Genomic DNA, 23,198 nt, shown 5'->3' with positions numbered 1-23,198 from the left:
GCCAGCAGTTTCCTCAAGGGCTTCATGTAGCTCTGGAGGTATGCAAAAGAGAAATGCAGCAGATCAGCATGTTATTTGTTTACCTTTTTTCCCCTTTTCACCTTGCCTATTTCCTTTTTAACATTTTATGATCAAGTCATTAGTGTTGTCTTAGTTGCAGTGGATTCTTTAGCTGCAGTTTGTTTGCTTGATTGAAAGAGCCCTATTTAGTCTCAAGGCCAAGACAGAGCAATGCTCTAACAATGTCTCCAGAGATGAGGATGCATGTGGATTTATTTATCCTCTAATACTACTTTACTTTTCATATATTGTTTGGTGCATCAGGTCTGGTAACTAAAATGTGTATTTATTAGTCTATCTGAACAGTACAGCAACCTGGAAAAAACTGTATTTTCTTTTATGTGACAGCTACTTCTGAAAGCAATAAAAATCACATATTGATTGATAAGAAGTAGGAAGAACAGATAACATTTTTAATGAGATTTCAGAAGTCTCACAGGCACCCTGCCCTGCAGACATAATGACTTGCATCAGGGGCCCATGAGAGGAGGATTTGTTCAGATCAGCACCCCCACAGAGCTGTTTACCAGCCACTTCTTCTGGAAGGCTTAGTAGTTATTTCAGCTTTGATAACAAACACTTTAAAAAGAAAGGAGAGACGAGGACACTTTAAAAAAAAAAGGAGAGACGAGGACTTGTGGAATGAAGATCCATGTCGCTATATGTAGGCAGTAAAAACCTCAGTGGCCTCTGATCCCTTTTTCCCCTTTCTTCTTCTATTGTCTTTTTCTATTTCTGAATATTGCCTGTCTTGAGGTTATGAAAATATTTGTTATTCCAGATACAGGGCTTCTTCCTCCAAAATGGGGTTCATGCAGTCTTTTGTTTTTCAGTTTGTATGATCTTAGAAACATATTTCTCTAGAGAGTAGAGAAGGTCTTATGATACTATAGAGAGACTTAAGAAAGACAGCAGCTATTTCCAAACAAGCAGCAAATTATAATGGTTGTGCTAGATTGAAGAATTTCTTTCATATTTCATTAAACACCACAGGACTGAATCAGCTGAGTCAACTCAAGTGGCTCTTCTCAGAAAAGATAAGTGGCCACTTATCTCCCATTACCACATAAAGTGTTTCTCAAATGTACCTGAAAGTTATAAATAAAGACAAAGGACATTGAAGAGTTTTCTTTTTTTTTTTTTTTCCTTCAGATGGGACAAAGTTGTAATTGTTAGTGCTGTAAAACAAACCGAAAGCGAGAGTGTAAAATAAAAATGGCTTTCAAGGAAAATTAAAGCTTTTGTGCAAATTCCTACAATATTTTCTAGATGCAACATCCAGCCAATCTGTCAAATAGCTGATATAATGCAGCTTTGGTCTTTCTGTTTTTAGAGAATATTTTCCCCCTTGGAGACCTTCTGACTGTTTCTCTAGTTTTTACTGTTTCTAGATTTCTTTTATCACCTTTGCCAAAGGCACATTTCCAATCACATTCCCTCAAGAGACGGATTCCAAAACCTCTTCTCTCATTTGTCAAGACAATGATCTCTTGTCCTTTCAAAAGGTGCCTCCTGTACAACTGGTCCTAGTAATCTCACTGGGGGTCATTTCTCACCACAGAGATTTAGGGTAGATGCAGGGTAGTGTTTTGCCTTGTCAGTGATCTTGCTGTGTTGCATAGTAACTAGTGGTCAGAATAAGTGAGAGAACGTGTCTCCTGTAGAACATCAAGCCAGCTGTTATCATTTCTACTCATTCTGTAGATATGACCACCAAGCACACAGCATAATGAACAGATCTTTGTTTATCTGAGGATTATTCTAAGGAAGAATAAGGTGTTACTTATTTAATGATGTCAAAATGTTGTTGCCCTTGACTCCCACTGCTAGAGCATTTCAAAGTGGAAAACAACTCCTTTGCAGACACTGGGCAGGATCTAGAATGTCAAGTTATACCTTCAAAGTTAATTTGGCAAGGGGCTAAAGCAGAAAGCTCAGTAGAGAAGACTAAGGCAAGCTGTTTGATAAAAGCTTCTGTGGATTAGATCACTGCTCTACTTCCACTTGTGGTGCGAATGGCGATGAATTGATCCACCCACAAGGGCATCTGCCTGTTACTCACACAGTCACTTGTATCACAGAATTACAGAATCATAGAATATCCTGAGTTGGAAGGGACTGACAAGGATCACCGAGTCCAACCCCCAGCCCTGCCCAGGACCATCCCAAAGACTCACACCATGTGCCCGAGAGCATTGCCCAAACACTCTGTCAGGCTTGGTGCTGTGACCACTTCCCTGGGGAGCCTGTTCCAGTGTCCAGCCACTCTCTGAGTGAAAAAACTTTTTCTAATATCCAACCTAAACCTCCCCTGACACAACTTCAGGCCATTCCCTTGGGTCCTGTCACTGGTCACCACGGAGAAGAGATCCGTGCCTGCCCCTCCTCTTCCCCTCACAAGGAAGTTGTGACTGCAATGAGGTCTCTCCTCAGTCTCTTCTCCAGACTGAACAGACTAAGTGACCTCAGCTGCTCCTCACACAGCTTCCCCTCAAGGCCCTTTACTGTCTTTGTTGCCCTCCCTTGGAGGCTCTTTAATAGCTTAATATCTTTCTTATATTGCTCTTTCAGAAGCAAAAGATGAGAGGTCAGAAGAGGTCATAGTAGCTCTTTATGGTTTTATTTTTCCCCATGTTTCCTTCTCCTGAAGAGGATAACAAGCCGTTTTAACGAGCCCTGAAGCTTTACAATCACTTAGATTTCCCAACATCTTAATTGCTTTCTGTGGTATGTATCCGTGAGAGCGTGATAAAGCTAAAATTCAATCTGAAATCCCATAAGTGTTTGCAGATGTAGGAATCTGATTGCAATGCAGGACACAGCTGTACCCTTTCCGCTGGGTTCTGCCAACACCGTAAGCCAAACACCCTGAGTTTTGGACAGATCATAATCAGTCAAGATCTGCGTCAAAAATGTGCAGCTCAGATCCACTTTTGGTCTAAAATATGACAGGCCACATGCCAGAGGACACATACCTAATTACCAGGCTGTGTTGATTATTCCTTCTTCTCTACTTTTCTCAGTAATTTTAGAATAAATTATATCTTTGGCAAATTACACAAGGAGATGATTATACACTTAATTAGATGTTTACCTCTTATTTTCTTCATGCAATAGTATCTAGTACAGATTACAGGAACTCAGAATAATTTTTCTGTATGGTCACATTTTCCCAGGGTTAGATTTCACTGACAAAAAAACCCAAACCAAAACAGCAAAACCAACAGTAAGGCTAACAGTGAGGTTAGGGGAATATTTACACCATATTCAGCTTTTTTTCTTCCTTTAATATGAAAATGAATAGTATCAAGGGATGGTGTCTCAGCTACTTGCAATCCATTGGAAAATGCATATTTGAAAGGAAAATACATAATTTATTAAATGTATTGCTTAAAGTGAGAAACTTGAAATTGAGTTTAGTAAGTCTGGGGATTTGAGGTTATACTTGGCATAGGCTACTCAGTCTGCTGAATTATTCAATGCTAAGCCTGCCAGTGGGAATAATGAGAAAACAGACGTAGATTTCAAAATATGTTTTCATTAGATTGGGAATAAAAAGTTTAAAAATTAAATAGCTACGCTCAAAAAAAGATTTTGTGCCCTCCTCATTGAACAACTGTTGACAGATGACTGCAGTTCTGCCTATGAAAGGATATGGTGCATATTCATACATATTCACTTAGTGGCACTTAAACAAGAGTAAGAAACATACTGTCCATTAAACTGATGCAAATGTTAAATATAATTAGAAGTTGCTTCTCTTTGAAACCATTTTTTTTCAAACTAACTAAAAAGTACATATATATTAGAAGATAAGGACAAAAGGTAGTCACAACGCTGATGTCTTTTACACCTGTTTGAGGAAATCGGCTTTAAACAAAACCCCTCTGTAAGGATTGCCCTTTTGTCACAAGATTGGTTCCTTATGATAGAAAAGCACTCTGATTTCCTTCAGAAATTGAAAGAGTTGTGCAAACAGTGGTCATTTTTCTTTAGTTTTAAATGTTATCAGTGGAAATTCTGCTTTAATCGAAGCTACATCTGGCTTTTTGTTGTCTAAGTATCAGACAACCTAGAGTCTGAAAGATTTCTCAGACATATAAAGAAAAACAATTTCTTGGCAGCACATATCTTCAACCACCACAAAGAAAGAATTGTTTCAGGAATTGAAGCAAAATCCCTCATTTTATCAAATTCTACTTTTTTCATCATTAGTAGGGGGTAACTCCCCTTGATAACAGCAGGCCCTTTTTCTCCTCATCTCAGGGTTGTGTAAGACCTCAGGAGATAGGAGAGATCAAAGTCACTGAGAGCACAGTCCATCTTAGCTAAGCCAAGTCACACTGTTTGGTTGGAACCAGGAATTGCTAGCAGGGAACACAAACATCCGAATCTTGAAGTCTTTAATTTCTGTCAATCTCATTTTTCCCACACCACACAATATTCTACCCACTGCTGTCCTGTGCCCTACAACCAACACTTCAAATAATGTCACTGAGAAGGGATGAAGACAGAATCTCTGCCCATGCTTTCAGTCTCACACCTCTGGTTCTGCGCTTGCTCAACAAAATATAATCCCCCAAAACTGAATTACTGTTTTTGACATTTCATTTAATATGTCATAAATGTGTACTATAATTGATTGGTATACACTATGTTACTACTAATCTTTCAACAATATACTATTCTTCATCATGTTTTGGTAAAATGGTTAATGCTTTTTGTATTTTCTTTGATTAATTTTATCAATAAGGGAAACAATTGTCAGGCCTAGAAACAGCACTTCTGCAGATTAAAAGGCTATGGAAAATTTCTAGGTTTGTCCAAGGAAAGACATTCTAGATGATGAAGAAACCACTGGAATGATTTGAAGAAAACAGAGAAATATCCATTTAATTAGCATGTAAAAGTCCCTTGGAAGAAAGTGTTCTGCATTTTTAATACAAGCAAATGCAAGCTAGCTTTTCTCATGTTCAGGTAGTTCGTGAAACAGTGACTAACAAACTGCAAAACTTTCTGAATATCTTTCTATTTAGCAATATAAGGCAAATATTTCAGCTTGATGACAATAGATCAGAGGTATGGAACAACAAATACAAATAGGAATTTTTTTTCACTCTAGGACTTGAGAAATATCCCCAAGCTGACTAATAACTCTAGTCACTTCTCCTCTGTCTCACTCTTGCCTGTGAAGGGCTCTTAAATAAGCAAATGCAAACAAGAATTAAGAAATAGGAAAGGTGTTGGCTGTATACAGAAAAGTGGATATCTAAAAATTTTACTAAAAAAAAAAAACTAAAGGAGAGCAAAGTATAAATTACAGCCTGTTCTAGGGCTATTAGATTTATCTGAAGCTCTTCCATCAGCCTCAATGCCCTTTGCATCAGACCTGCCACTGCTTCAGTGAAGAGCAGAGTTCTCATCTCTTGCAGAAACTGTCTATTCAAGTCAAAAGCCAGTCTTTGTGCTGAAGCCCTCCCACCCCAGGTGGGGCTGAATTCAGACTACATTTCAGTCAGGACACCTGAGCTAAAATCCAGATTATTTAGCAAATACAGAACATCACTTATTGATGCAGATATCCCACTTAAAATGCAAGCATCATGTGGATGGACTCTGTCCAACTCTCCTTTGAGTCCAATGGACTGGAATCAAATTGATCTATCTACTGCTGCTGCTCTGTGACATCTGGCAGTACAAACCAGTTGTGAATTTAAGGGACCACTTGAAATGTATTTGACCCTGCTATAAATGGCTACAAAGGGGAGTGGGCAGGGTAGCATGATCTACCCAGCACAGTCGTTTTAAGGTAGGGTCATGACCTTTAAAGCTTTTCTGTCGGAGCCTCTTGTAGCAGTGAGAACAAGGGACTGGACACTGGACGATGGCTTGGATATGTCATAGGAATTTTTCCAGTGTGTTTCCTGCTCTGTAGGTGAAATAATTCACTTGGATTTCCCCAGCTCCTTTGCAACTCTATAAATGCAAAACTGATATAGAAACATAATGCTTATAGGCAAAATGAAAACAAAGTGATGTACTTGTGTAGTCCTTTCCAAATACCATAAATTATTGGAGTGGTTTGGTGGATTTTTTTTAAGTAAAACAGCTCTTGAAAAATTCTGATAAGTCAGAAATTACTTGAATCTTTCCCAATTTGAAATCTTTTAGCAACTTAAAAGATGTAATCTTTTCAGCAGGAAGCTTTTCTAAGCAATTCCTAAAATTATTGTTTTCTGAAATGCTTTTCATTTTTTATTTCTTTAAGTGAACCTACTCAAACTTGAAACAAATTTAGGCTGCTATTCTGAACAATCTCTATGGTTTTTTATTGTGTAATGAAGTAACCCCTTGGGTTTAACAAGAACTGAATGAACTTACATGAAAAATAATATGAGCTGTTCCAATCACCTCAGCTTAACTGAAAAAAAAGGTGACATTTTCTTCATGAGTATTCATCCATTTGGAAACACAGTTCAGTAGGATGTATACATGAATCCTCATATAAAATCACTCTCCATAACTCCTGTAATTAACAAGTTTCCTGTAATTTCCCTACATAGCTCTCCATGCTGTTTTCGTCTTCTTCCCACAGCCCTGGAAATCATGCCAGTTCCATTTGTATCTGGTGTACAGAAATCTCAGCGCTCCACTAGGCCACATTTCTTCTTGCTGACAGTTATACACTTCCCAGCACAAACCACAAGATCAAAGCAGACGTCCATCTGCTGTGCAACAACTCAACAATTTTGGAACAATTGGAAATCCTAGAGGCTTTCAGAGGTCATTCACCTCTCTCTTTTTGTTGCATCACCACACTCGCTGGTTATAGATGAGGTAAGTTGTGGTCTTTCCATAATTTGGTCTCTTCATATATTAATTTGCATGTTTTAGCTTCACACTTTTAGTTATTTGAAATGTTAGCATATTTAGTCTTGGGAAGATTATTCAAAAGCCTAAATCAGGAGCACTGTCTCACATCTGGTTCCTGAGCTCAAGACAGCATAATCATGGTGGTATAGAAAATTAAAGCCAGGTTTCTGAGTATTAATTGTATTTATGAATGTCAGTGTATTGACAGCTTTAATCACAAGACTGTAACTGATGATATCACTTGAATCAAAATGAGCTGGGATATATGGAGCCAAATTGTCATCTTGGCACTTCTGTGAGAATAAAATATCTCACAGTCATTCCTCGCAGACGGTTGCACCAGCAGCAAAACAAGCTCTGAAGGGCTGGTAGGTATAATATCATGTCACCCTCTATCAGTCCTAAAAGTTAGAGCCGTTCTGGTGCAATGTGCAGATGGCAAAGGACGCTTACTGGCCAGCACAGAGTAGAAAAGTCTTCAGGATGCATTGATCTTTTTGAGTGTTGGGACTCATAAATTAGAGTAATAACCCTGTTGTTCTTTCGCTTCATCTCACCCAGTAGAATGTGTACTTGCATAAGTCTATGTACACTTTTATATTTGCATAAGTTTTCTGACAGGAGATAGATTTTCCTCTTCTGTGTACTAATTTTCTCTCTGTCTCAGTCTCTCTGTCTCTGTCTCTCGCTCTCTCACACAGAGGGCTTCAATCCCCATATGGGCCATTCACTTAAGCATGGGACTTGTTGATCCTTGTGGGTCCCTTCCAACTCAGAATACACTGTGATTCTGTGATTTTTTAGATTGTAATTCATCAATATTTGGAGGAGCCTTAAGCTTGTTGCGTTTCCACATGGCCTACCATTACAGTAAATATCCAGAGCTTCCATTGCATTAGTGAAATGTAAACAACAACTTTTACACTAAGAGTAATAAATGCAGGATATAACATACAAACTAATGCTGGAAGGCACAGTTGAAATTTCTTTTAAAATCAGTTGTATTAAAAAGCAGGTATACTCTCCTCAGATACCCCTTCACATGGGTAACTTTACTAGACATTTAAGGTATAACTCATTAAATACATTAAAGAAGAGAAGTTTTAGGTAGGTTTTCTGACAGCTGCTTTTTTCTCCTCATAAATGTGCTATACGAACACCATTCATGATCCATGCATACTCAGCCACGTGCCTCTGCTACCCAGTGATTGTTCTCCCAGTGCTCCTGCTATTGTGTGGCTCTCCATAACTCAGCCACAGACTTGTGCTGGAGGATGGCAACACACGGCTCTGAACACAGAGCTGTTTGAACAGCTCCTGTGGCAGCGGGGTGCCTGGCCTCTTGCAGTCGTGCCTTTGAGCCGCAGCGGCGCCGGCTGCAGCAATAAAAGTCCAAAGGAGGGAATGGAGCCTGCATCCCGCCACAGCCCCATGTACGGGGAGCTGTGGCTTCCCGTCTCATAGGAAGTGCCCACTCTGTGACCTGTAGTTTCTGCTGTCTGAACGGCTGTCTCTGAGCTTCCTGCAGCAAAACAAAACGGCACTGAAAGTGTCTCTCTCTTCCTTTTGTTTCACTATTTTCCTTCCACGGGGGTTCTCTGAACTTGTGTGCCCAGCTGGAATTAATACACCCAGAGACTCTGCAGAGAAGACTGGGGAAGTGGAGGAGGCCCAAGGGGGTGGTGTGAGTATTCGTTGTTGATATACTTATAAATCAGAACCAGCATATCACTCCATTGGATGTCTGAGGCACATCAAGGACAAAGGAACTTCAGTTTTTGACCCTCTGCTCCAAACTTTTATGTGCCTGGTCTCCAGACTTGTATCAACAGCCCTTGGCATAAGTAGTAACAAATGCCAAGGAGAGAAAGGCAGATCTTTCTGCAGCTCAACATAAGCCAGAATGGATTATAGGCAGGCTGAAAGGACTTGTTTATATCTATCGACCGGAGCTTCAGAGCTGGCAGATCTTTGTGGAAGAGTCTGAGGCAAGGGTGAGGTAAGCAGGGAGGGAGAGAGGGAAGGCAGCTGCAGAAATATTGAGCACTATTCTCAAGTTAGTTTTTTTATGCCACACTGTCATAGGAGCAGCTTGGCACCAGCTGGTGAGTAACCCAGCAGTATATTGCCCTGGTCCAACAACCCACTGCTGCATCTGTATCACAAGCAAGCATCTGGCTTCTGGATTTCCCCTCTCCAGTGCAAGGCAGATATCAAGAGAAATGGGGAAGGAGACATGCCAGGGTTTTCTCCAGACAGTCTTCTGAGAAAATCTACCTTCTTGTGCAAACAGAGATATACTTCAAAGATGAGTGAAGTTTAGAGGGTTTTTCCTGCATTTCACTGTGACTATAAGCCTGGAGAGGTTCCTGCTGTAAGCCTGTGCTTTAACTTAGATCCCTGGCACACTGGTGTCTGTCAGAGATTTATGCTAAATGGAGGAGATCCAACTGAGCACTACACATACAAGTGTCTACATCACTTACCCTGTTTGGATCACTGCAACAAGATTTCTCAGAGTAGTTTGAGTGACAGGTCACTCAGCAGGCCAGTCCCAAAAGTTTTGATGGATGCTTTTGAGTTGTCTCCCCTGGCTTACATAGTTACGCAGTAGGCTTTGTCCTCTGCAGTAGTTTGTGGCCACTAGCCTCAAGCCATAGCATGCATGTCCTCAGTGTCAGAACACAAAAACGCTGTCTGGGTGGGATGCAAAGCAATCCTATCGTTATCCAGATCACTTTGAACTCAAAAAAATTACCCCACAAAAAAGATAACTATTATGTCTTAATGCCTGAGACATAACCCATGAGACCTAAACAAATTCAGGGCCAACTGCTACAACATATGCGTGTAGCCAGTCTGCTCTGGAAACATGGGGATGGAGCAATGGGTGGGTGGAGGACATTCTGCTACTCTGGTGTCCAGGAGCCACTTTGTTCAGTCTGTGGTATAGTCACAGCCACGTAGACCCACCCCAGCCTTGACATCATGCTGTAGTAGGTGGTTCTTGCTGTTCTCTGATCATTACTAAGTCTAAGAACTGTTGCCAGTTTCATTTACCAATTATGGAAATGAGGTCAAAATTAGGTGATGGGCTGGCTCAGAACCAAGCCCAGGACTTTTGCGTTTAATGCTCAGCTAAGCTGCTCTCTTATGTTGCCTAGAACCTTGAACGTAGATACAGTCTTTAGAAGGGGAATTTACAGAGAAGAGTGAGATCTGCTCCAACAGGGAGTTCTGGTGTTAGATTGTGCTAGAAGTAGCAAGTTTGTGTTACAGAAAGAGATGATGAGGTCTTTAGTTTCGATACTGATCAAAGAAGAAGATAGGAGCTTTATGGCAAATTTATTATAGAAATAAAAAAGTTGAGAAGGTTTTCTGAGGAAATGAGTAAATTTGATTCAGTAAGTCACTGGGCTGATTTGCATTCCTAAAAATAACCATAATTTCAGAACATAGATTTGGCCCAGTGGGTGAAGCTATTAGTCAACCCTATCTGGTATTCAGCCTGTGTAGTAACAAATAGCACGTGGTGATGAAAAGGAATTACAAAGCGTGCTGTCCTTACCCAATCAGACATTGCTGCACATGGCATGAAGCATTTCTTTCCAGCTCTCACTGCTGATGACCTTGTGCCTTCAAGTATCAGGCTGAATTACCCTTATCTCCTGCAAAGCTATATATAGTACTTTGCTGTTGTAAAATCTGGCACCAAGAGGGGTTTTTTTTACACATTAACCTTAGGCTGATTATGGTGGTTGGGACTACTGGACTTTCCAACATCACAATATTCTAAAAATACCACTGAAAACCTTGACTGTCCATGTGGAAAACAACAGACACTCAAACTCTTGGAACAAGGTGTAAAGTTTGCCCTCAGGTAAGTTATGGTGTCATAATTGCAGCTGGTCATCTGGGAGCAAAACTGAGCAAATAGAGCTGGTGGGAGATTTATTGATGATATGAGAAGAATGAGTGTATGCCAGACCTCCTACTCATCTGACAGATCCTGACATGTCCATTGCATGTGTCCAAGGGAGTCATTGTCCACAGTCATAGATCAGAGCCAACTAAGGTGTATCAGCTGAGAAGCAGCAAAAAGTAGCCAGCCGTTTCCTTTTCTTTCTTGTGTTAATAGCTTTCTATCAGAGCAGAAAACCAGGTTCATGCATTCCTCAACCTGTATTTGTCCTAAGGGAACATCAATGACAAACTGTTCTTCAATATTTTTTTCCTGACTACAAAAACTGCCTGGAAATGATGTAATGCAAGATGTAGCTTGGAGGCAGCAATGGATGGCATTAACTAAGGGGAATCACCACTTTAGTTTATTCCTTGGACCTGATGTATCTCTTTCAGATTGCAAATGGTTTTAATGCTCAGCCAGTTTAAGCAACCTCAGTGGTAGATGCCAACTGGTCACTGAAGTGACATCTAAACAAGGACAATGCGTGCAGTATCACAGCTACTGTATTCTTTGAAACATATATCTCCAAAAAATGGAACAGCCAGGAAAGAGGTAGGTAGTCAGATAAAAAAATTCCCACTTTTTTTTTTTTTCTATTTAACACCAGAAATACTGAATGAGAACAGTCTAAGAAATATTCATGTTGTTAGTGACATGGTTTTGGGTGGGGAAGAAAAGGAGTACACAGCCAAGAAAATGGTATCTATCATGCTCATTGATTTTAGTATTTGTTTTCCAATTCTGCTAATGACTTGTGCCATGTCTGTCTCTTTCTCTTGTCAGACCTACCCAGTCTGGAATTGCCTTGAAGTCACTTTCAACTTGCAGATTATGAAAGTGACAAAGGTACATAAATTTTCTCAGCAAGTCACTTTCACTGGCAGCCCTCTAGCCTAGTCCAAAAGCTATCTGTATTTATCACCATCTCACAGAAGAGTTGTACTGCTTCCAAAGGAGGTCTTTGCTTTTGTGCAGCAGAGCCATCACTCCCTCAATATCAGTAAGTCCAAAGTGAGCAGCTAATATCCCCTGGCAGTGGTTCCAGGAGGCCTGGGTGCTACACAATAAAGATTGTGTTTTTCCAGAAGATGAAGGGCTTTCTATTCTGGTTTACTGGGGAGACCCCTTCCTGACATTCCTTCCAAGCATGTTGGTTTTATTTTTAACTCCATTTGCTTTAGTCTCGTCTTTGGCACCAGGGATAAAGCTTTTTTCCACTGCCAGCTAAAGGTGTCAATGCCTGAACATGTAGATAGGCACTGATTGAGAGTCTCCAAACTGCATCATTCTGCAGCTCACAAATCGGTGGCAGTTAGGCGGTGCCAGGCATGCAAAGTTTAGATATTTAACTTTTATCCCACCTCTATTTTGGGGCACTTAAGTACAATCCCATAAGCCTCAGAGGCTCCATCCAGCTACTACCTGTAGTAGTGAGAAGCAATTCCCATCACTGAGAGAGATCATAGAATACTAGTTTGGAAAGGACTTCAAGGATCATCTGTTTCAACTTTTCTTGGCAAAAGCACAATCTAGACAAAATAGTCCAGCACCCTGTCCAGTCAAATCCTAAAAGTGACCAATGTTGGGGAATCCACAACTTCCCTAGGGAGATTATTCCCATAGCTGATTGTTCGCTCTCCTTGTGAAAAATTTTCCTCTTGTGTCAAATTGGAATCTCCCCAGAAGTGACTTGTACCAAATACCTCTTGTCTTCTCCGTATGACTCCTTGTAAAATGGGAGTCTCCATCTTTGGAGATGGTCAGAAACAGCTCCAGAGTTGCACAGCTGAGCGGAGTATGTTGTTGTCTTGTATGTTGTTGGACTTTTATGTCTATCTCACAGTGTATCCAACTACTAGTGGGTACACATAGAGCTGCCTCAAGCCCTGTAGAGCCCTAACTACTGAATTGACCCATCATGGCCCAAGGAAACAGTACTCATTGACATTCTACAGTCTGCTCTGGAATGCATTAGGAATTACCCACCCCAAATTGATCTGTAACATGGAAAAACAGTTATGGATTTATTCTTTTCTCTTGTGTTAAACTGTGCCAAATATTTACAGCTCAGGCTGTAAGTGAACTGGAGATTTCATGCAGGGATACCTTGAATTTCTCAGTTCCATGCACTTGTAATGATTTCTTTTTTGTTTGTCCTTCTGCCATCATGTCAGCTGTTAATAGTATCATTCTCTCTCTCCATGAGCCCTATGGCATACTCCAGGAGCCACAGAGGTTGTAACTGCACTGATTACCGTGCTCATGGGTCAGAAGTGCTTTCTTCTGCCTCCACAGAAACAGCACAGCATCCTTGAGAAAGTGGTTTAAACACAGGCACAGACCAAATCCACTCCTGTGGTAACTGCTGAACTAAAAAGTTATTCCAGGCATATGTTTGGCCTTATTTGTCAGCAGTTCTTTCAAAACCTCTCTCTGCTTCAGTCTGGAGGTGGCAATGTGCCATCAGCAGCTGACTAGCATGACACTTGGTCCAGAAATGGGGTGAGTGAGGTTATCAGAAGGTAATTCAACATCACTGTCACCATTTTCCCTGGCTGCGTTGCCATGGAGTTGTAGCATATGCTACACAAAATAACAATGTTATTTTAGGAAAACTATGCAATGAACTTCTGTCCTTAGTCCACCAGACTCCCTACATGCTGATTGCTGGGATGCTAACTAACAGGAGCTTGCAGGTTTGCCATTGATGGAAAACTCAAAAGTTCACATTTTACCAAACAACATGATACACCTCTATGGCGTGGGTCCAAGGCATAGTTATGCATGACCAGTATTAGCTGAATGTTCTTAGACTGTATCTGTGGAAAATTAATGTTTCCCCCAATGTGCTTGACTGGCTTTGTGTCATTCCTCTGGCGAGAGAGACAGAATTGCAAAAGCTTTTTTTTCTTTTTTTCCATGTGCCATAGCCAACAATGTTGTACGTTATTAGCCTGTAGCACAATTTCTAAAACTGGAATTTCCATTGCTTGCAAGGCAGACTAAAAGTTTTCTTTTTGGAAAGGCTGTATCTCTTTCTCTCTGCTGCCTCTCTCCCATACCTCTCCAAAACATATGTTTTCAATCTTTTTCATTTATATATAAGAAATCACTGCCGACAGACATTTTTCCTTTGCAGTTTATCTTCTACTGACCTCCTAAAAATATAAAAGAGATAAGTAAAAGAAACCAGAGATGGATGTACTGGTATGACAGAAGAGACATGAGGAAATAAAAGGAATAAATTCCTCAGTTCAAATGTGAGCATGCCAGACTGCAAATCAAAGATTTGCTAAATTCCAGAAATGTTCAGGTCATTTTTCCTTTTCCTCCTGTGTGCTTCGAGGTTCAGTCTGGAAGACAAAGCCAAATCACTGTGTAAAAAGTGGTTGTTCCCAGTATCTTCAGTTGGCACCAGAAGCACCAGTTCTAGGAAGTCTCCCAGGGAAGTTGCTTTTTATACTTCCACTCTAATTTTAGAGACACTAGGATAATGTGAGCATGCATCCACCTTGCTTCTGCAAACTGAACCCAAACAGAGCCTTTCAAGGGTCATGTGTGTCTCCCAGAAGCCTTGGATTTCGAGTGAGGATCTTTAAAAGCATGGATCACTCCTTATTTCCTCATTTAATTTGGCCAGGACATAACTGAGCTCCAAGTTGACAACTATGGGAAAGAATATTTAGAAATCAATAGTGCCTGAGTACATGAAAAAAAAAAAAAGGACAAAGACATCTCAGTTTCTAAAGCTCAGCCCAGGAGTCAAGACTCATATCTGATTGCTCTAAACAGTACTTACTAACTACAACCAACAAAAAAGAACGCATTTTATGAATCAGTATTTGCATCTGTGATCACTATGGACTTTGTTAGCTTGGTCCCCCAATGTAACTCCCCCAATAGCAAGAGATCTTTGTCATGAGTCTGGCTGGCCTCCCAGCAACACCTACTTTCATCTGAACTGGATGCCATGAGATCCCACCCAGAAGAGTCAAGCCTCACCGGGAACAATGAGTAATTCTTGGGAGACGCCACTGGAAGGCTGCTGCCGTGGCACGGGAAGGCTGATAACATCTCCCAAGCCACAGCAGCCCTTTGTGTCGGCAGACACAAGTGGGATGTTCCTTCTTAAGCTTTCCAGATTCGGAGGAAGTGGACCTTGAAACACAATGCTCATTGAAATAGACTTTCATCTAGGGGATCTCGCAGCGTAAGTGCCGCTCGGTGATGTGCTTTCCATCTGCAGCCGAGGCCTCCTGATGCATTTCCTGTGTTTGTTCCAGAGGGACGGATGGCAGCACCTTAAACCAGGCACAAATTGTACTGGAGGGTGGGCATTATTCTGGGCTGCGGAAAACAGTAGACATTAGTAATAACAGTATCCTCAGGAGCCCCTGGTGGAAGTGAATGACATGTCAAATTACCTCCTCTGTCTCCTTCCCTCTCCTTAAGAATAGCAGTCTCATTATAGAAGGGTTTAAAAGCATTTTGTATCTGGCTGTGGTGATGCACTGTGCTCCGTTGTTCAGAGTTTCTCTTGGAAAGGAAAGGCCACCTACACTTATGATGCTAAACAGCCCTGGAGAGCAATACTGTAACTGGGAGTAAACCACAAGGGCTAGAACACTGAGTGTTGTTCCATTGAAATTGGCAGATTGGATGGTACAAGAAATACAGTTGAGGAGGACACTGCCACTGAGAGAGGGTCGCTTCAGCTGTTAACTAAGACACTGTGAAAGTAACTCAAACCAACAGTACTTTTCTTGTCAGATGTCTACTGACCAGTCTTCAGGCTGTGACTTTGCAGGATTTCTTGTTGTTCATGGAGCCTTGTAATTAAGCCTAGGCTGGTTGCAAGTGCAAATGAGTACCTTGCCACGTGGAAAAGCGTGTAACCGAACATGGGAGCATAAGGACAAAATGTAGCTATTTCTGAGGAATAAATGTTCTCATCAAATCCTGTGGAATAAGTCCCCTTTTCTGTTATAGGGTCCAATGGAAAGAGATAGACCTGCTCTACTTAATTGGCATCTCCCTACCAGAAGTGTTTCAGGAAGTCTCGAATTGCAGGGGGATGAGACTGGTAAGAAGGAAATAGAAGTAGCTTCTCTCACAAATCAGTTACTGAGTCTTGGGCATGGATCACAAACTGCAGGTTTTGGTAGCTGGAGATCGCTCCACCACTAACTCATCTTGAAAGGCTCATAAAGAGAGGAAAACATTCAACCAAAAAGTCATTGAGGGTATGTGGAGATGGATGCTGTGTTGTGTGGGAGGAGGAAATTATTACAAAAAAAATAATATTGTCCTCTCCCAGTCCACTTTGGTTGCAAAATCTATTTTTAAATTTTCATGTCTAGAAATACTTACTACTGGCAGATCCCCTCTGTGTCAATTATTCAGGCACTCTAAAAAAGCCTCCTTACTTCCATCTGCCTCTAATGACTGCGTGCCATCTGAAAGGGAGGAGAATGTCTCTTTTTAATATTGATCTCTTGTCTATCTCAGTCTAGACATCATGAGGCTCCCAGGGTGGGCTCAGAGCCGTGGGGTGAGGCCGAGCTGGGGCAGGGACACAGCAGGCAGGGCACACAGGCAGGAGGGCACTCTGCCTACCCCACAATACTGCTGGAGAAGAGTCATTGGATCAGAACTTAAGGCAAAGGCAGAATGAAAGGAAAATCACACAAAAAAAATAACAAGAAAAAAAAAAGAGAAAAGGGGAGAATTAAATGTCTTATAAAGTTTTGTAATTTTTTTACCAAGACAGTTCAGGGTATGATAAACAAAGGGCATCAGGATACACATTCGAAAAATCAAAAGACTGTTAACGTATTGAAATATTAATTTACTGTAGTAAGGGGAAAGCAATTCAGCTCAGTGACCAAAGGAAAGTTTTGCTTAAATGTTAGGAAAAAATATAGCTAGTAAGAATTTTGATAATAACACTAAGGACTACAGTGATGCCTAAAGACTTCAGTCATGTTAGGCCTTTGCTGTGAGTAATGGTGTGTAAGCATATAATGCCCATCCGAGAACACCGTATAACAACTATTGTAAGAGCGGTTTTAAAACTTCAGTCATCTTAAATAGCTGAGTGTCTGATGAACACACAAGCACAGTGGCCACCACCCACAGGTACACGTATATGGTTAGCCCACAGTGACATCTATTCAATGTCTTTTTTCCGTGGCTGACATTTGGGTACCATTAGGAACTTTAATGCCCCACACAGGAAGGTTCAGGGTCAATTGATACACCTGAACTGGGAGAGGATGAATTTTCCTCTTGATCTGAGTTAACTGAAGAGGCTTCCTGGCTCAGGCTGAGGCTATTCCCATAATAGACAATTAAAATGAGGCAAAATAAATTCCAGCCTTGAAATCTTTCACCTGAAAGGCAGTCATGCTGGAAATGGTATTAGTGTTGTGATGAATAGAATAGAATAGAATAGAATAGAATAGAATAGAATAGAAACCAAACCTTTAATTTGCCAAATTTTTGAGATTAAGACGTTATTTTAGAAATTATGCACTGCTGAAGTATATTGTTCCCACAATGCAGAAATCAAGGGAGCAGACAGGTAAAGAATACCATATGATAAAGACTGTCTTAGTATGACGGTGTCTTTTCAGAGTAAAACATATCTGCAAGATAAGCACTGTTTAGAAAGCAGCCATGTCACTTCCAAACATGCCTAACCATTCTCTGGGGCTTCTTGGATACCGTGTGTTGAAAGAAAGTGCTCTGTGTTGGAAGGCTGAAGATCTCAGACATACTTAATATAATAATTCTTTTGATTAACTAACTCAGGCTCGCTGTATTTTTAATTATTCTCAATGCACCTCTGAAAAGACATCTGTCTAAATCCCAAATCCATTTTTCTAGAAGAAGTGACTACCTAAAAGACTTGCACTGACACTTAGGAGTGTACCTGAAACAGAGAGAAGGTCAGCAGAGCAAAGTGAGACTTCCTGGCAATGATTTAAAAGGAGGTGATGGAGGAATATAACATCTTATATCAGTTTTAGAATCGTTCTTTATTCATTTCCAGGTTTAGCCATCCTCTCACAAACTCGCCAGACTAAACAACTGCTTCTACTTGCTTTCACTGAATGTGATACTCAAAGCATGGTGGAAATTAAACCATACAGTCATCACAAACGAGACCAGTTTATTAACCAAAAGTCTAGAGTCTCAAACAGAGTAGTAAAAGAGTAAACATGATATCGTGACCTCTGGTTCCACTGGTATTTCCTAGAGATTTAGCTAAATGATACCTTAAAAACGTCCTATTGCACAGGGACTATCATCCCTTGGCCTCTTCTTTCCTTTAGCTGATAGCAGTCTGAATCACTTCATGTAAAATTCACTGACCAAGTAACATATTTCATCAACATGGATCTCAACTGCTTTGTCACAGTGCTGCATCTTTAGCAATTTGCCATAGCCTCTGAAACTACCAGGTAGTAGGAGATCTGTGAAGCACTGCAGTGGGACAGGGTAGTCACAGCACCTCTTGGTTGCCCTGGACTGGGCAAGCGGTGAATATGCAGCATAATATCAAATGTGGGTGTCATTAGATAAAGTATGTCAACATAACTACAGTCTAAATATTTTAAGCCTAAAGCAGCTTAAGTTCCTAACTGTATCCACAGACACACAAAGCCGTCATTAAAATCTGAAAAACCCTAGCTCTGCTGTTGGTTAAGTCTGGAGTTGTTTAAATTCTTCATGATACTTTTGTTGCTCATGGGGCATGAGCTGAAACACCCGGGGGGGGGGTGTGTAGCACAGTGGCAGCAGGACAAGCTCCTGGGAAGAGGTAGAGACTGAGGCAGCTTACAGAGCAAGGCTCCCTTTCCTCTGTGGCTTTTCCAGCCAATTAATTAAGCTCTGCTTCTTTGCTGTCCCCTCTATCTTTTCCTCCCTGGTTGCTGCACTGGAAGGAGATGCGAGAAGGAACTTTAATCAGTTTTTCAGTGTCCTCCCCCTTTCTGTCCTTCCACCTCCATCCCCACTCAGTGCTCCCCGTATCTTTGGAGCTGGCTTTCCTAGCTGAATCAACAGGAATTGCAAGCACCTCCCTACTGACCTCCACCCAGCTGGCTGCAGAGTTTGTGGTTGTCTTTTTTCTCTGTGCATTCAGCGTACATCGGTTTAACAAAACTCATGGTGTGCAATTAAACCTACAATTTTTCTTGCTCTCCAGGAGGCTGGTTTTGTGCTTCATTTTGTTCTCCGCATCCCTATTCCTGAGTCAGTAAAGGCTGAAGCTTTTCAACACAGTATCCTTTTAAGGAGCTCATCCTCAAATTGACAACGTTCCATCTAGCATTAATTTAACATTTAACTCATTGGAAAAACCTGTTACAAAAAAAGGCTGCAGGGGGGATACACATTAAAGCACTAATAATGAAAATTTCTTTTTTAAACTGGGATGCCTGGGAACAAGCCCACAGAGTCAACAAGAAACAGAAGGCCACATCCCAGGTCCACTGCAGAATATCAGTGACTGTGTCCCCAAAAGTGCCTTGTAGGCTGACCCTGTGCCCTTGGATCCCGTGTCCCCTGGCAGCCGGAGCGCAGGAACAGCAGGGCTCCTCAGGGTCCCTGGCTGCTGCCTCCCTGCCACCCGTGACGCACGCACCCGGGTGTAGCAGGCCAGGGGGTTTGGTGAGACTCTGAAGAGCCCTCGGGAGCTTTGCCTTACGTACAAAAAAAAAAAAAAGGGGGGGGACAGAAAAAAATAGAGATAGGGGTTTGGAGTCCCTAATCAGCAATGATTGCTTCCTGTGCAGAAGTCAGCTGTTTCCATACAATAGCCAAGCTGTTCAGGCTCCAGGCGCCATCCCAAGGTCATCACTTCTCTATTGTTGTTCCCCACCCCCATGGAAAATTCCTGTGCTCTTTTATGTATATAAGCGTGTTTGGTTTGGGGTTTGGGGTTTTTTTTGTTGTTGTTGTTGGTTTTTGGTTTGGGTTTGGGTTTGGGTTTGGGTTTTTTTTAGCTTGGAAAACTCACTCCTGCCTCTCGTGGTGGTGGCGGGGTTCGGCACTAGGCACTGACCTGAACTTGGCTTTTCAGAACTTTTCATTTGTTCTGCATCAACACAGCCTGCTGTGCCTCTTATCTCAACAATTTTTTAAGGTTTTCAAGCAAAATACTTATCTGCACTGAGGTCTGTGGAGGATGTAAATCACATTCAAATCTGACATATTTTTTCCAGCTTGCTTTTCTAGGGATTCCTGTGTGTCATTGCCCTCTGAGAGTGAGAAATGAGGCCGTGTAAGTTACTACATATTGTTCCCTTATAAAATATTTATTTCCTTACACACATAAACCCCTTGCTCTTTTACATCTACCTAGTCGAAACCCTGTGGAAGAAATATTTCATCCTAAGAAGCCATCAAGATATCATTGCATTGGTTCATTTTGAGACCTGCTGAACAAAATTCTACACCCGTCAGAAGTCCCGTAGAAAAATATTCATTTTGAGCAGCTTCTCTGATTTCTCAGAACTGTCCCAAATCCCCTTCATTCAGCCAGAGCTGATCCTGGGCAACGCTAAGCAACTTAAAAACTACTGCCTGTGTTGCTGCTGACATTAATTGGATACAGCAAATTTAGCTCTTGCTAAATATTTGATACCATATAGTGCAGTCTGCAGCTTTCAGAAGCATTGACTAATTGACTGAGAATTTCTCAAAGCATATGTAGTTTACTAAGCAGAACTAGAAAAAAAATTGTGGATTTCAGGAAGGCCTATTTGCTTGCATCCTGTGCTGCGTAGGAATGCCAAATGGAAAGTTTATTGCCATACCTATAGCAAGATCTCTGCCTGATATTGGCTTCTCAGGAAGTTTAATGGCAGCTGTGGTCTCATGACATCATCTCTGGTGTCACTTACTGCTAATAAAACAATTGTGCTACTCAGTCTGTGGCTTGCACAAAATTTAGGACAACTCAGTGCTTTAGCCTGCAACAATGGATGGAGACCAAGTCAGACGAAAACTCTGTATTTAGTTATGAAAAATGTTTTTTCCTGATCTATCCTTTTTTTTTTTTACTTTTTCCCAAATGAACATGTATTGACTGTCCCTACTGCTTGCTGAGGCAGGCGAGTCTGAGCCATAGCAGGGCACCCCACTGTGTCTGGGTTTGGGGGTGAGGGCACTTGCTTGGATATACTGACTCCTTTCAACCTGTAGGCTATTAGCACTTGTAACTCACCCTTTAATTTCTCTCTGGGTGATTTTTTGCAGTTTGTGCTTCTCAAGTGCCCTCAGGAGCGCAGAAATCTGCTGCTCAGCTGTCATGAATATTTGCACCTCTCAGACTCCTCTTCAATAGGGTATAGCCAGACAGGCTTCATAGTTCTGCTGGGAACAATCGCTGTTAAAACTCTTCTGTTTGAAGGCTTCTTCCCAGTTCTATGGGCTCTGATTATGTCTTTTTCAGTACATTATCTCACTGTAATAGCTTCTTTGGGGCCATTTCTAGCTCTTGAATGGATTATCATGCTATCATTAGGCAAGACACCACATAACCCCTCTCTGATGACTGTGTCACTTTGAAAATCCTGAGTTACTGTTAAACGTGAAACCTGTGTTGTATACACAGAACACAAAGTAAGTTATAAGCTTTTTAGCTTCTGTGAATAAATTTTTGTACTACTTGAGATTATTCAAGTATAAAATAAAGTGTTTTGGTTGTAAACCATTGCTAGCACAGATTCAAAATGACAGGCAGAAACTTAAGCACAAAAGGCTGCAGAGATTTACGTATGGCATCTGTACAAGGCCCTCTTAACCCTTTCTCTGATGACTATCACTGATATTAAGTGTCAATAGGATTGTACTTCTACTAGATATGGCTTTTAATTAAAGTCCCCTTTCCAGATTTTTCACAACAATTCAGCTAGAAAACACTTTTCTTTTCCAAAGATGATTTTTCATGTCTAGAATTTAGTGCCACAGCACAATACCCAAGCCCTTTCTGATAAGTATGGTATTCTTTGTCACTACTGAGTGTCTGCATTCTTAAAGTCTACTTGTTGCTGTTTTCCAGAAGCTGTCAAGTCCTCAATTGCCCACAATGGGACTTAATACAAGTTTCTCTACAACCTCTACAGTAACGGCTTAGAGCACTACAATTCTTAACAACACAGTCCTAGGGTTCCAGATAGCAATGTGACAGCATTAAATCTGGCACTGATTCTTAAGGGAAACAGTGAATGTACATATTTAAATACTTTAGTACAAAAACATTGTCAAATAATCTTTTAGAATTGTGAAAGAAAATGACAAATTTCAGTGAGATGTATAAAGTATTCAGGGAAAGAGGATGTAATGGCAACAATTTGGAATGCATAGAAGATGAACTTAAAGGTAGTTTGCCCTCATATGTTATTATATGCTGTAATAATATTTCTGAAATGAATGAACAGATTGACTTCCTCACCTTTGCTGTGAGGGCACAGCATCTGTGCTGCTATTTACCAAATGGGTTAATAGGTAATATTCTAGTATTCTTAATGTGTTTATCTTCTCTTCCTAGGTCTCATTTTTAACTTTGAAGAGGATGATTCTTTCCTGCCATGATCCAATACCTAGTTTTTCAAAATCTTGCCAGTTACTTACATTTTGTTGCTCAAAATTGCTGTTGTAAAGGTGAAGACTCTTGAAATAATGACTATGATACAACTTTTAAAAATCCCTCAAGTAGTTAGTTAATTATATTCCTGGAGAGATGGAGTAATAGCAAGAATATTCTGAGTTGTAATAAAAATGTAAGAAGATGTTTAGAAGGGCATAATTCACTTTTTAACTGCAGTCTGTTTTGAATTATCAAAGGCACTAGGGAGAGAGAGGAAGGGGGAGCAGAAATGAGATAACTCACGTGAAGAAACAGCACAGGAAATATAAGCCATATGTAAGCTAGACTATGAAAATACACCAACATATTCACCTTCAAAAACCTTGTAAGCACATTTCCACAGAGAGCAGAAATACCTGTAAGCAGCAGTTGGTCTCTTAGGGCCCAGCACATGTGGCTTTCTCCCTCCATGGCTGAGCCCCAGACATGGCACTACCCCCACACTTCTGGGGGAAGGTGGAAACTGGTCACGGGTGACTGAGGGTGACTGTACCAGAACAGCCTGGCAGGTGGCCTCCAGGCAGGTTGCCTAGGTGAAGCCACAGCACATTATGGAATGTTTTCCACATGTGAGGAACTCAGCAGCTCTGGTGGATGCAGGCGCTCTTCGGTGCACTGGGACTTTCCCACGCAGCATCC

The 23,198-nt window shown here is 41.1% G+C and overlaps 1 long non-coding RNA gene across 2 annotated transcripts in view; it reads right to left on the bottom strand.

Annotated features, from left to right (window-relative positions):
* LOC138107284 (uncharacterized) overlaps positions 1 to 22,997 on the bottom strand; it is a 54,170-nt gene extending 31,173 nt beyond the window's left edge. The window contains exon 1 of one of the 2 annotated variants that reach the window (XR_011149374.1): positions 22,916 to 22,997. This is a non-coding gene — a long non-coding RNA (uncharacterized lncRNA). Of the gene's footprint in view, positions 1 to 10,501; positions 10,577 to 22,915 lie in introns of those variants that run through there. The other variant, XR_011149375.1, reaches the window with a different exon arrangement.
* Positions 22,998 to 23,198: the final 201 nt, after the last annotated feature.

The sequence above is a fragment of the Aphelocoma coerulescens genome, chromosome 3 (genome assembly GCF_041296385.1).
Source record: "Aphelocoma coerulescens isolate FSJ_1873_10779 chromosome 3, UR_Acoe_1.0, whole genome shotgun sequence".
Taxonomy (NCBI): domain Eukaryota; kingdom Metazoa; phylum Chordata; class Aves; order Passeriformes; family Corvidae; genus Aphelocoma; species Aphelocoma coerulescens.
Note: the sequence above shows the minus strand (reverse complement) of the source record. Positions and strands in the feature narration are given on the sequence as shown.